The sequence below is a fragment of the Labrus mixtus genome, chromosome 22 (genome assembly GCF_963584025.1).
Source record: "Labrus mixtus chromosome 22, fLabMix1.1, whole genome shotgun sequence".
NCBI classification, from domain to species: Eukaryota; Metazoa; Chordata; class Actinopteri; order Labriformes; family Labridae; genus Labrus; species Labrus mixtus.
In genome coordinates, this window is record NC_083633.1 from 11,539,695 (window position 1) to 11,554,800 (window position 15,106).

General features: G+C 39.6%; 1 protein-coding gene across 5 annotated transcripts in view; it reads left to right on the forward strand.

Moving 5' to 3' along the window:
• Positions 1-4,568: 4,568 nt before the first annotated feature.
• The window catches only part of cald1a (caldesmon 1a), a 56,423-nt gene continuing 45,885 nt past the window's right edge, over positions 4,569-15,106 (forward strand). For 2 of the 5 annotated variants that reach the window (XR_009666078.1, XM_061030331.1), the window contains exon 1: positions 4,569-4,786. The gene's annotated coding sequence lies outside the window, so the exon portion shown is untranslated. The remainder of the gene's footprint in view (positions 4,787-15,106) is intronic. The other 3 variants (XM_061030334.1, XM_061030335.1, XM_061030336.1) reach the window with 3 other exon arrangements.

A 15,106-nucleotide genomic window follows, 5' to 3' on the forward strand; every position in this document is an offset into this window, starting at 1 on the left:
ACTGTATAAATAAAGGCAAGGCCCATTAGTTTCTTGACTGGGTTAATGAGGCCTCAAGGTCGGCATTTTGCCTCTACCATGTTGGTTTTCTGGTGCCAGAAAAGTGACCGTATTTGGATAAGAGTGTGGTGCTGGAGAGGAACAAGAGGAAGTTATAAAATCCAAGAACAGTCAACACCCATGGATTATTGATCAGCTGCTGAACAAGCTACTCTGCACTTGTGTTTCCCACAGAATGAGATTGTATTTGTTGTGGTGGCTGTTGACTGCAGGTATTTATCAGACTAAAGAGGCTGAGAGAGCTAGTGTAACAAATCAAACTTGTTGCCCACATGTCAAATGCGATAGCAGCGGGTGATCGACATTTACCAGTTAACTTCTGGTCTTGTCGTAAGTGCCGTCAATCTATCCGTCAATCTCACAATCTCTCCAGCAAAAGCCAACAAGAGTCCTCACTCCTAGAACTGGCCGTCAAATAGATAAATGTAGGCTGAACACTGAAAAAAACCAACAAGCTAGGTATATGGCAAGACCAGTATTCATGCTTCCTTGGGTTCAAGCTCTTCCAGTAAATGAATTCTAGTACTATTGTGAAAATGATTTTAGCAATGACGGCCAGTTTGTGCCATAAACCACACAGAAACACAGAAATGTTTGAATGAGAAAATCCCCTAAACAACAGATACAGTTGTCATAAATATAGAGAAATTAGCGATAAGACCAAAACTGTAATTTTAAGCGTGTGTGTACCAGGCTGTAAAGATGTTTTTTTTCTACTGTAAAAAGCGGCATTTTAGATTAAAGCATCACTGGGAATGCATTGGGTTTTTTTTGTATTCAGCCTCAAGTGGTTACTTTAGGAACTGCAGTTTTCTGCATTAGCATTTTAACACCAGAGGGTGCTGCTTGGGTGATGTGATTGTCATGAGTTTACTTGTTTTCAGTCACAAAAAGCAGCTATAGCTTAATTTGATGCCATGAATTGTGGAATGAATTTGCATGGGAGGTTTAAGGGCCAAGTTTATGCATGCATATTACAGTCGAAAACAAGTTTTAGAGAAAAACTGCAACATAAATGGTGCCAGAATTATCTTCAAATATATCGTTTTCAAAAGAATGAAGATATGCAATCATATAGGTAGAGAGGATCGGCCCTCTGATGGTCCCTCCACTCTGTCTTTGTCTCTCCTCTTTCTTCATGCACTCTCATTCTATCTCATACACACACAGAAACAGCAGGCACATGCACACAACACAACACAAACTTACCCACAATTGCATTTGCACTCACACACACATAATCAACAGACCACATTTATGTCGCTTTATCTTGTAAAAACACATGCAAAGGAGCAGCAGCGCATATGGTGCTCATTTCTGCACCAGTGGCCTAATGCTCTTAAGTTCAGTCTTTGTTTGGAGCATCATTGTTTTAAAGCGAGAAGACAAAGCAGGGCAGTGTCTCCGTGCTGCTGTTCCATGGTAGAAAGTAGAACACTGCAGCTATTGTGTTTTTTCACCTCCTAACTTCCTGCATCCTCACTGAAATGCTGACAGACAAAAGGTCACAAAAAGCAGGACTGCATCTGGTGGAAAGAAAAGACCATGACAGCACACTTTTGTTGCTGTCCTTTTCTGAAAGTGTGGATGCTGAAATAAAGTTTGGGCTGCAGCTCTGTTGAGGGCACTAGAGTCATTTTCACTTTTTCTTGGAATTTGGGATTTTTTTTTACAACATCCACAAGTAGTTAGTCTAAGAATTATTTAACAATAAATATTATCCACTTTAAAAACATGGTCTTAAAGTCACAGAACTGGATTTGGACATTCCACTGTAAGAAGATCCAGATATTTCTAAAATACCCAGAAGCTTGTTTAACATAATTTAAGCTATTCCAAAATACCTCACAAATATTTAAAGCCCCATAAAACATTTGTTGCAATTATATTCTGTCTGTTACCCAATAGTAAGTAGTTTAACAATCTGTAATGTCTTTTCTATCCAGATAGCTTTAAATGAAAGAGGTTTTTTTATTCCTCTATGTAACAACACTAGCATGTTTAGCACTAAGTTTTATGTTCCTGAATCGCATTAATTTCAGTCTTAAAAATGAATCACTTATATTGTCCAAGTAATTATTTTCTGATTGAGATTTATCCTACAATTTGTAACATTTTGGTTTTCTGGCAGTGAGGATAAAATGAATGTGGCCCTCTTGGTAAGCAAAGTTGCCCATCACTGAGTTTATGATCCTCTAATGATTCATCTTGTACCACCCTCAGGCCAAAAATTACATTGTGTCTAGTAATGGTTGGTTTATGACCAAAATTTGTGACCCTTAAGCTCACACGCTAAATGCTAGCTAACATAGTGAATCTTAATTCTTTTACATCAGCATGTTTGTACTGTTACCGTCAGTTTGTTGTGTCATTGGCATTAAGCTTAAAGCTATCAAGAGCTACCATGCAGCAGGGCTGTTAACTCCAACATGACCTTGTGTTTTGTTCTTTAAAAGCATTTACTCACATCAGAATCTAACAGAAAGGTGATGCCACATACTGACACTTGAATCTCTCTTGAAAAGCCAATTATTTGCATTATTGTAGGAAATGTGTCCGACCTGTGGTCAGTATGAAGTCAAACGTAAATAGGATAGGATAGGATAGGATAGTACTTCATTGATCCCCAGAGGGGAAATTCAGGCATTACAGCAGCACAGACAAGAAAGCTCAAAAATACACATTCAACAGAATAGATAAGATAAATAAAAATGAAAATAAAAACAGGGGGTATATACAGTACAAAATGAATGATGAAGTTAACTAGGGGGAATTGAGAATTGAGACAGTATTTGCAGAGAACCAGGCACAAGGGAACTCATCCAGATGTTTGCTACTCTCTCTACCTTGTTGGCATTTCTATTTTTGACAGTATACACAGAGAAACAGGAAGGAACAGGATACCTGATGATAGAAGTCCTGGACTGTACCCAGAGTGCAGCAGGTCTTATATGCACATGATCCAGCTAAGTCCATCTTATACTGTACACACACACACACACACACACACACACACACACACACACACACACACACACACACACACACACACACACACACACACACAGATATACTGCAGTATGTGTTATTATAGCTATGGTTTGTTACCTGCAGGGTCTGAGTTTATTCATTCATTACCTCTATAGACACATCAATATGTGTGTCCTCAAAGTTAGAGACTTGCTGTGATGTGCATTTATGCATGCGACAACATTAATGTAATAATCTAATTAATTATGTAGGCTATAATTATTCATTAAGACTGACTCAAAGACTGCGTAGATCACATCTTAACACCACATGGCATTCTGTCCTCAGATCTATGGTAGCTCCTGAAAAATATTTTTTGTCTGCATGTGAACAGATTTTCAGTGTTCAGGAAATCATTTACAACTATTTATGAGATTTCTAAACAACATTGACAGCATATGTGAGAGATCATTTAACATGAGTTATTGAGGTATTATTGTCTGGTGAGATTACGGCTGCAGGGTGGTTACCAAGTGTCCTCTATGTTTTATAGAATCTGCCCTTCCTGGCTATAAAAAAGATTATTTAATTCAAGTAATTACTTCAATAACTGATCGTTGAATAACCTTTGGTTTATCCATCTGTAAGTTTGCTGTGGTTTTTTTTTCAGGTTTTGAAGGTTTATTAATTACATCTGCACCAATCTCTTATCAGAATCAGTGTGCAATACAATATAGCTGGATAATCCACAGGTCAATAAGAAAATACATTTTGGACAGAGGAAACAGTACAGTAGTCTGATGAAGTTCGCAGCTCTATTGTTTTGGAGGAAGTTTTATGTCGGCTATAACAACCTGGTACGACCAAAGAACCTACAGAATGACATCCCGGGCTGCTAATGAAACGTTGGCAACCCTTGTTAAACAGGAGCTGGATATTAATAATTTATTTTGTATGAAAATATTAGAGAACTTAAGACTCATAAAACATGTTCCAGTTTTGGCTGGCCTTGTTGAAAGAAATGTCATTCTCAGCCAACCTCTTTAGACAAGACATGGATAAGTATTTTTTATACAATAGATTCCTTCCTTCCTTCCTTCCTTCATTCCTTCCATCCTTCCTTCCACCCTTACAGAACTTACCAATTCTCGTATTTACTTATATTAACCTTGACATGCTTTCTCTGTTTGCAGGAAGTAGTGTTGTACTGAGAGGCAAAACTTGTTTTTGAATGATGTTGTTATATGACAAATAGGCCTACTTTCAAACTTTTTTATTGAGTTAGCAGCACATTAACACAAGTTTTAAGGCATGTCGGCCTGTCTGTGAGAATGCAGCCTTCCTATTTGTCCAAGATTAACATTTCATATGATCGCTCTTGACAGATTTTTTTTTCTTTCAGAGGCCCCCGGAAAGGAAAACCAAAGACGGCACTTTTCTCCCCAAAGTCACTTTCACTTTTTTTTTTTCACAAACTTCTCCACAAACTTTTCACAGAGCTTACATTTTTTCATTTTGACTTAGACATGCTCCGTGAATGTTTCGTGTTTGCAGTCTGAGCTGTAGTTTGGCGTTTTTTGGAGCATGTCTGGAGCGGACCTAGAGTAGATATGTGATTATGTCTTAAAGGGAGGGGCTTGCGTGGGTATTCAGTTTGGTTTTATCATTGAGTGTAGTGGAGGACTGACTGCAGACTGGCTCCCTCTCCTCACATACTCGACCCAAGAGCTCTACTTTGTCCCGTAAAGATCCGCAGGTAAGCGCAAAAACTTTCCACTCCCTGCGAACTAAACTCTTCTAATCTAATACACCACCTCAACAACAACGTTTACTGATGCTTTTGCGAATTCCAAACTCGATGCATTTTTTTCACGATGGGAGATGATCACATTATGGGTCTCGGTTGTGCGCATGGGCTGCTGCTGCTGCTGATGATACTTTTCAGGATATCTTGGCTTTTGCGCCGCTCCCTCTTTTACGCGTCCGCAGATCAGTGAAGCAAAGTAAACTTGTGATCGCGATCCCAAAGCTTCGAGTAGTGGCGCTGTCATGTCAATGCTTTGTCAACCGCGGGACAACACAAAGAAAAGCATTTGTCCACTGCTGTAATGCGCGCCCCCTCCTTCTGGACGAGGGTGGGGAGGAGGGGGTCCAAAAGAAAAAATCCCAGTTATCCAAGTTTCTCATTGCTTATCTCTTTTTTTTTTTATTTTACCATATGACATCACTTCTTTTGTCCGTTAATTATATCCCCTAAAACCCACAGACAAAAATGTGTTTTCAAACATAGTCTGTAAAAAATGAATAGGCTACAACTGTTGAAATGTGACATGGTGACATGTGGAAGTTTTACAATATTGTCTATATCCATGTAAAGGGCCCATACGGGTACCAACACGCCACAGTCCTTTTTAAAAGATATAGGCTAAAGGTAATTGCCCTCCCTTGTATGAACTTTTAACACATCGTGCAGACAAAGCCATAGGGCAGTTTTGCAAAAAGCTGTCCTGCTCACACACACACACATGAAGCTACCTCTCATCCTATCAAGGTATCACATTCTTTGCAATCCAACCACCCCAAGGCAAAAGGCACTCTTCAATTTTTCGTTGTACTTTAGTTGCCCAGCGAGTCTTTTGATCTCAGCTTTATTACATAGTAGTATCCGTGAAGTGGAAGCATGGAAAATGGGAGCGTGTAGAGGGAGGGAGCTTCAGAGGGTAGGTTCTTTTCTTTTTTTGAGTGCTTTCAGGCAGAGACAGTATAGTAATTGCCCATGAAACTGTATCTGATAAGTTGTTTTTGGAAAACTTGTGCAGAATGCCTTCCACTCCTTATAAGGTGCAGATCCAACCTGGTGACAGGTGATTGGAATGGCCTCAGGAATGTAGTGCATAACAGTTCCCACTGGAGTGGTTCTGAACATTTTTGTCTGGTGTATCCACACAGTACAGCTATGTGAATCAAAGTGCATTTTTGTGCTCACCGTCAAATTTGCTTAAAATGTTTCTATAGGTTTTATAGAAAAATGTCTCCATCCTGGCATCGACATTGAAACCTGGAACTTTTATTGTGAAGAACATGTCAGATATAGAATGTGTTTATCATTGAAGCTTTATCTGAGCTACAATAAGTGATGATTTTCGATAACGCTTTAGGGAGTTCTCCTCTTCACCATGAGTCACCGCCACAGCCCGCTTCTTTAAATCATCTTGGACTTAAGACAGCGAGACATCATATTAAATACACATTCAGCAGGTTAATCTGTTGTAATGGAGATGCTAATCAGTGCTGCGCTCAGCAACAAGTCAAGCCATTTCAGCGCATAGTTCGTCAGCGTAAACACTGATGCGAGGAGGAGGCGGAGCTCTGTGGTCCGTGAGCATGCAAGACTGCTTGGCTCAGCTCAATAAGTCATAGTGGAACAAGAAGAGCGGGATTCAATGTACGTTATTTGTTGTTACAACACACTCTGTCACTTAACTTTTATTTACACGCCACTATGGCTGGTGGGTTGATCAAATTCACCCGCCAATGCAAAAAAACACCAATATTTGGCCAGTGACAGGTGCTTGTTTTCAACCCTAGTGTCCTTACAATTCAACTTTAAGGTTTTAGGTTGGTTTGGTCAAGTTGACTTTGGTAGGAGTTACAAAAGATGTAGTTTATTTGAGCCATATATTAGCAGCCAAATCATCATTTTATAAACGTGCATTCCTTGTCGCTAACTGTTTCAACCATTTATCCATCACTGAAGATGTGTACTTTCAGCAAACATATCAACTATTTATCTAATAAATGTCTTTAAGCTAACTCTTTAGAACATGTATCCAATACTAGAGACTATTTCAAATGTTTTTTCTGTAACTTTAAGCTAGTTTAAGCCTTTATCTGTTTCTATTAGCAATTCCCACCCCTTTGTAATGTCTTTTTGCTAATGTTTCAACCGCTAATTCACCATTTTTAGCTATCTATTTGCATTGCTTATAAAGTTATTTTAGCTAACCATTTTAAAAGTCAAAAAATTATTGACGCAATAGAGCATACTGTTAATCTCTTCAAAAATTCATAACTTTTGGCTCACTATTTTTACCCTTTGCTTATCTGTATGTGGATCTCATTTGCCTCGTAATGATCCCAGATGGACCAGCTGACAGTCAGCCTTCACACAGCTGTATAGACTTTTCATAGTTTGTGTCTTTACAAATATACTGATGCTAATAAAGGCCCATTATGAGTGGATAAAGGTGGCAGCATTTTCTTTCTGAAGCCTCAAACCCCTGAAATAAGAAACCTTCTGAATTCTGTAATCATACTGTATACTGTGTTTGGCTTTGAGGCACAAAAACAACTTCTGCAGAATATGACTTATTCATTAATTCTATCTCCATTGATGTTTGGATTGTGAAATCATTTAGGAGCCCATGGTATGATTATGGGGTCTTTTGAACATTGGAAATTATATCTTGGGCTAAAGGTTTGTGGAAAATTGGTGTTATGTAACACGTTTAAAACCTGACACTGGAATTATCAGGCTATAATGAAATTGAATAAAAATGACTATAAATGATGTATAGCTGGTAATGAGCTGGTATTATACATGATTCAATATGTGTATGTATATAATTTGTTCATGTCATCATATCATCTACTCAGTCAAATCAGTTTCTGCTCTCAATGTCTCCAACCACTCCATAGCAACAGCACACGTATTTCCTGACTTACAAGCACTCCCTGTTGAAAATCAAGATTTTTTTTTTCAGTTTTTGCATACATTTTCTCATGCACATTTTCTGGCTCAGCTATTTTCAGGCCAAAACCCACACTGAATGCAGCAGACTTTAGATTATAATGCATGTAGTGCTTTGCAGTGTGTGCAGAGGGGGAGTTTTATAACTGGCACAGTATGATATGGGTTCAGAAGAAACTGAAGGTAATTGCACAGAGTGATAACAGGGGTTTGGCAGTGTGGGGCGAGAGCCAGGGCCAGGGTTAGGGCTGGGCTGGCAGGATGTAGGGAACACTGCCATGCATTTCCGGAGTCTGGCTCTGGACTACACAGTGCGGTAAAGGCTTCTAGTTACTGTACGCTGGCTCCCTCTCACTCTCTCCCCTCTCTCTTGCACATGATTAAAGCAAAACTTTGGATATGGTAATTATTCAGCTGCATTCTCATCATGATCAACATTTGCTAAAGCATGGGGCATTCATGAATCCGTCTGTGTACAGTTATGTGCTAACATGCATCCAGCAACTGTGGTTGCTTTGTCATAGTTTTGATCCAAGATACTCATAATCAACCGCAGTATCAATTTCCAAAGCAAGAATCCAGAGTTTCCTTGCAGCGCAATAGTTTCTTACCACCACTGAGCAAAGGCAGCCAACTGAGTGGCAAACTGAATTTGAATCGAATGGAAAACTGGCCGAGGCAACTTTCTAGCACAAATGATCCGGCCATTCTGTCCTTTTTTGAATAGATGTTTACCTATACTGTGTTCAGTGTTGGGATTTTCCAAATGTGGTTCAGGTTCCAGTGATCGCATGCTGAAATGTCTGTCCAAACATACATTGTTTCTGCACAACAGGTGCCAGAGCTATTTTCTGGTTTCTTCTCATAACAGACCAATGAAACTATGTCAAGCATGTTTCCTGTCTTCTAGCATTTTTTTCCCCTTTGTTTAAGTTTATGCAGATTTGTTTATTCTAAGAAGATAGTTTTTTCTTGTTTTTTGAGATGCTGCCCCACCATACCTGCAGACCAACAAGCAAAACGTGTTCTTTCCATTTTATCAATGTCGTCAGTGTCCTCCAGTTACCTGGAATAAAGTTAGTGTAGGTTTTAGGTTTGTGTCTTCTGAAAGACAGCAGGAATAGGACAGGGGTTCGGATCATTTGAGGTGATTGTGATTGACGTGCAGCTAGTGTTCATGGGACTCAGGCCCTGGATTGGAGCCCTGCAGTGTACTCTTCCCCCCTCTCGCCTTTGAATTTGATAGCATGTAATTTGAATGCACTACATCCAGAACCGCACACTAAGTTGTATAATATGGTGTGCTTGGACGAATGGGCAGATCTCGTGCTGGAATAGAATTCTTAACTCATTCACTGGGTGAAGGTGGCCAGCAAGTTGTAGAAATTACTTCTGAATTCACTTGAGGGTATAATACCTTGATGTTTATCATGTCCATGATGTTAATGAAGGTCTTGGATATAAAGAAGTGAGAGTTTTATGGGGGTTTATCGTATACATTCCAAATTCCTGCCATTTTTAACCCACTGGAAACCTAAATCAAGAAAAGCCTTTTACTTACAGTATGTTGTGGTGTCTAAATGCTAACTAGTAGTATGTATAAAAGACAAAACAGAAACAAGTTTTGATACAAATCGAACCTATCTATATTAAAGTTTTTGTACACTCTCTTAATATAGGGTTTGAATTGGCTGAGGTTAAACTTAAATATTTGTGTGTTCCACAAGCCTCTGTGCACTGTTAACCAGTGTTCTCATCAGCAGGTATTTATTTTAATAAAAAGAGAGCTGCACTCATTCAGAGCATGTTGATAGACTTGTGTTATGGTGAACAATAATAATAATACAAAAATAATTCAGTCCTATCTGATTGTTAACAGGCTGCTGGTTTTAGGCTCATTATTGATATTGATTGTGTTTGAACATTAGCAAGTCAAATTTGTTCTAAGTTGTTTTATTGAAAAAGTGACAGCCCTACTGTTGAGTCTCTATTTTTGTGTAGGTTATTTGGCAGAGCCATTGTTTAGCAAGGCATTCACATCTTTAAGGACAGAGCATTTTGTAATTTGAAATGTATGAAATGACAGATGTAAGGGTTCCTACCTCCTCCTCCTCTGTTTCTGAACACAAGAACATCTAAGAAGTTTCAAACATACAGGGCTACAATATGCAGATCTTCATAACGTTGCTGTGTGCGATGCTAGGCCGGTATCAAACAAAAACAAGGCGGTGACAATCAAAACAAAACCTTCCTCTCAGGCCCAGTCTTAAGAAATGGTCAAAACCAAATCAAATCAGGTGGTTTGTGAGTGTAGAACACTGCTTATTTTTACTCAGATTCTTGTGGATAGTTCATGAGACTCTCAACTTCAATATCATATATTTTTTTACTATTTCAAGCCAAATTTCCAGAGGCTGTAAATTGAAAGTATTCAGTTGCTGCTTCCCATTATGCAGCCAAGCAGACATGGAAAAGTACTGTAGGGGAATATTTACCGTGTTCTTGGTATGTTCTGGCATTTGTTCACCTCTCAATTAGACTCTGGTTGCCTCTTGGGTGACATAGATTGCATACTCATGTATTCCCCTCATTAAGTGTGCCCATACCCTGGCCTATAATAGATTAAAATGTACCTTTATTATCACACCACATTCAAATAACTTTTTTCAAGCGTCAAATTCAGCGCTTGATACAGGCACAGGGTTTTTTTTTTTTCAATGATCCTCGCTCCCAGGATCAGTATTGTTACTTCCTTTCTTCCCAAATGTTGATTCTCCTGACTGAAGCAGTCATGTGGGCATGAAAGACCTGTGTTTGAATTCCTCTGGGCTTTAGTCACACTCTGATGAAGAGGGTTTGTTAGATCAGCCTCTGAGTCGTGTCTTTGTCTGACTTTAAAGTGCTATCACTCAAGGCCAGATTGCCTAATAGTCAGCATGGCTTGTCGGTGTTGGTAATTGGCATATTGGCCCACCATCTGCTAGTTTCCAGATGCATGGATTCACCAGAAGTTTCATAGCTATAAAAAGGACTTTTGTATTCTTTTCCTTTTATTAAATCTTGTTGTTTTTTTCCGTCTGGGTGATGATTAAATTCAGAAGGCAGCCTGCTTTTTATCTTAAAAAGGCAAAAAAAAAAACCTCCTCTCTTCCTCACGTGATCTACATTTCATGGGTTTTTTGTGGATGATTGATTGTGCGAGAGTGAGGTCAGTGCTCCTAAGCAGCGCCTCTGATGTCATCCCACAAAGATGCATGTCCTCCCCTCCGTTCCCCCAAAGCGGGTTATTCGGAGAAGTGTACAACATTGTTAAGAGGGACATTTAGCCTTTGGGCTTCTTCTTCATCTGATAAAACAAGCACAGGAAATGTCTCTGTTAGCTGATTGGCCTTGTGTTTTCCTTCGCCGTCCTCCCACTGGGACCTCAGACGTGCACAGCGTGTCCCTGTGGCAGAGAAAACCACCTTACTTGTCCCTCTTCTAACAGCTACATTAACTTTTTCTTCCCCCTCTCTCTTTTCCATTAACACCAATCTATTCTGCCTAAGACCTTTTTTTCTTTTTTTTTCAAAAAAAGAAATGATTGCTATAACGTTCGTTCTCGCTTCACCCTCATTTTTTCTAAGCCAGCTTTCCATTCTTTCCCCCCTGTCCTCTCTTCACCTCCCCTCTCCTCCTCCTCCTCACTTCTCTCGGCCTCACGTCTTCCTCTCCTTGTGTCCCAGAGCTAAACAAACACGGCTAATCAAAAGCCTGTCAAATCACCTTTTAAAGGTCCCATATTCTTGGGTAATAGGGAATTAAGGGAACGTGGAGGTAATAAGGTGATGTAAATCCCAGAGGTGTGTGTGAAAAATACCATTGAATGTAAACACATGACCAGTGAGGTCATGTGTTTACATAGTAAGCGAGGTTAACCACTCTTTGAATTGCATGGAGAGGGGGGGAAACAGACAGGGCAGTGTGCAGGTCAGTTTTAAGCCTGCTGGATTTATGCTAGTGGTTATAGAGGTGCTGTGTGTGCTGAAGTGTGCATAGCGAATGTGAAGGACAGCTTGGAGAGTCCAGATTGGATGTCTGCCATCATGGGAGTGAGAACTGGCGCGAGCGAGATCAGGCACGTATGTGGTAATGATGGAAGTGAGGACTTACCTCATACACATAAAACAATCACTGTGTCCTTACATGGCGATTCACATGAGTCAGACCTCTACTGTAATTCTGTTTCATTCTTTGGAAGAGCATCAAAGTTGCGAAAATATTTTATTCCAACTCAGTTCAGACCAAGAGTGTTTGAACTTTATTTTAGATCTCTTGTAAAATCAAGGAAGAATGCAATATTATCTAACAGTATGCAAGTTACCAGTTTACAAACTCTGGAGACAAACAGCAATATTATATTATATATTATGATAATTCATTGTTCTTATCACCTGGACAGTCTAATACCCACTCTTCTCCTGCCACTGGTTAAGCATTCTCCAACTACTGAGAGAAATATCTGAATCTTTAGGAGCTAAAAGCTAGCTAGCCACTAAACCCAACTAGCACACTAATAGTGAGCACATTTGGGTGGACGCTCGGCTGATGTAGAATACCAAAATTGGGCCCAGACAGATTTCTTCCACGTTTTCCATAGAGATGCCACATATGTTGTTTCAGAGAGATTAATAGGCCCTCAATTGGCTCCATACACAATTGGGAATAATTGCATATTTGCTTCTTAACAGTACACTATTTTTTGGCACAGATATAATATTTTGGGTTGCCGTTGCAGGCCCCGACCCCTCTTTACACCTACTGTTATAATCTGTGCCCATCGCTGGTTGATGCTTACTAATCCGAGTAAGGCCCTTGATGGCCCAAATTAGACCTGTTGGAGTGGAATTATTTTCTCCAATGAAGTGCTCAATGGGTTAATCCGAACTTGAATTGCGCTACATGTTAAATTTGAAAATTAAGAGCATAGAGCAGTTAGAGGGAACTAAAACAGTAAGACTGAAAATCCAAACAAAGAGCTGAACGACTAAAATGTGGGGGGGAAAGAAGGCTATGGGTTTGAAAAGCCTTTCACAAAACAGTCCCTTGTTAATAGTCTATAAAATATTTATCACTAATCCATTTATGGAAATACAAAAAAGTAGCTGATAAAGAGTTGGTTTGATTACCTCTTAATTAGCTTTTTATCATCTAAAAATAAAAAGGTTCTTCTCAGTCATAATGCTTCTCAAACCTTTTTCAGCTTGGGATCTAAAGTCAGACTCCCCACATGTGCCTTATAGGAAGGCACATTGTTTGAAATGGTCCACATCCATCTTTCTCACCCGAATAAGCCAGTCAGGCAGCAGCACAGTCTGAGGTCTGTGTCAGGACTGCAGTCAGGAGCAGCGGTAATTGTTTAAGAGTGCATTTATAGAGTGTACTCTTTGTGCCTCCTAATCAGAAGCATACTCCAGCATTTACATACGAGCCTCCGAGGATTGCTCAGGAATGCATTACAGGCAAGGCAAGAGGACAGGAGAGTAAGAGAGCGGGCCACTGCTGCCATTTCTTTCCACTTCACATGTCACTGGGCTGTTGGCAGGGGAGTAAGATAAGTGGGGGGTTGAAAGTGATTAAGGCTGAAGATCAAACGCAAAGAACCCCAAGTCCCCCCTTAACCCCAGTAACAAATGTAAGGCATGAATCTACTATTGTGTCTTGTTGCATCTTTGGGACATGGATACCAGCCTTACAAAAAAAAATTGAAATCCAATGCTAAGTTGTCAACCTATTAGAACTGTATAGATAAAATCTTGTTTTGTGGATTCATATCTGGTTGAATTAGGTAACCTGTTCATTTTTCTTTTTGTTCACTTACTTAGGTATGGCAAGGGGAACTAAAATATGGTTTCAGAAAACCATTTTAATCAGACAGTGCTCCACAGGGACACGTGCTGGCATAGGAGAGCTCTTTACCTCATCAGAGCTCTGCCAGTGGTGATTGGGAGAAACACTCAGGTTTTTATTGAATAACCCCGACTCTGTGCTGGAGGGGCTTTACTGTAATAGAGCAGCTCTACGGCTGCCGAGGTGACAGCCAAATGGTACTTATTAAAGCAAGGGATGATTCATACTGTATGCCCTACTGCAGTTTAACCTTGTTTGAGGCTTATGGTTTGGCTTTAATGTTCAAGTCCAGTCATATTTTTATGTCTGGGATACATATGAGTACAATTATCTTGTGATCAGACAGCTAGTTCACAAATTTCCTATTTAATAGAACCGGTATGAACACAATTATTTAATACAGACAGTCATTTCATACTTGTTTCAATATAAGTTGTAATGTCCACTTGGACTAGCTTTGTGTGAGTTTGTTTAGGCCTTCTCAAAGATGAGATGGAATAGTAGCTATGGGTCCTGTCGTATTTGCTTATTTACCCAGCATACAGCTGGACAAATTGAGCATGACGTCTAATGAAGTGTGAGTGTGGATTAATTATCCCCCTATTCAGACTAATGGCTCCTTCTCTTCTGATTAATGATGACACGTGTCACACGAAGGAGGGCACAGCTGAAACCTAAAATCAGATATCCTCCTCAGATATGAAGACACTCTTTGTTTCAGTTATTATTAAATGTATGTGTTATTGGTTGTTCTTCACTGGGAATAAATGGCTTTACTCAGAGGAATGAAACTGTCCTTCAAATATCAAACAAAGCAGTGAACATGAATACTTTATTGAGAATAGTCAAAGGTACAGTGAAAAATGTGGTATCATCTCCGTTGGACAGACTTATAATTGCAACACCTTCTATGTAACCTATAAATATCTGGTATTTCTTTATGAAGATTTATTTTTTGGCTTTTGGGCCTGTATTCCAGAGATAGGACAGTGGATGAAGTCAGAAATCAGGCAGAGAGAGAGTAGGGTTGACATGAGGGAAAATAGCCACAGGTCGGATTTGAATCCGAGCAAAACGAATATGACACAATGAGGAACTTTAAAAGTCAAATTCCTATGTGTTGGGCCATTGTCTTCACCACCATGTTGATAATTGGACGTGCAAAATGGGCTGCCAAGGCTGTTTCATGTTATACACACCAACATATTCACTGTTTCCAATATATCTGCTTCAAGCGTATCAGCATGGCTTATGCATTGGTCAAGCTTTATCCAGTGATAGGCTGGTTATAGGTGTTTTGGCAGTATAAGCGCATGTGCCTGGCCTGACTCATCTTGGTTTTTAAGAAGAGTATTGTTTGAGTAAATGATTCTAGATGGCCTGTTGATTATTTGATACATAAGTGTTGCAGAAGGTATAAATGGGGTAAAGTTCATA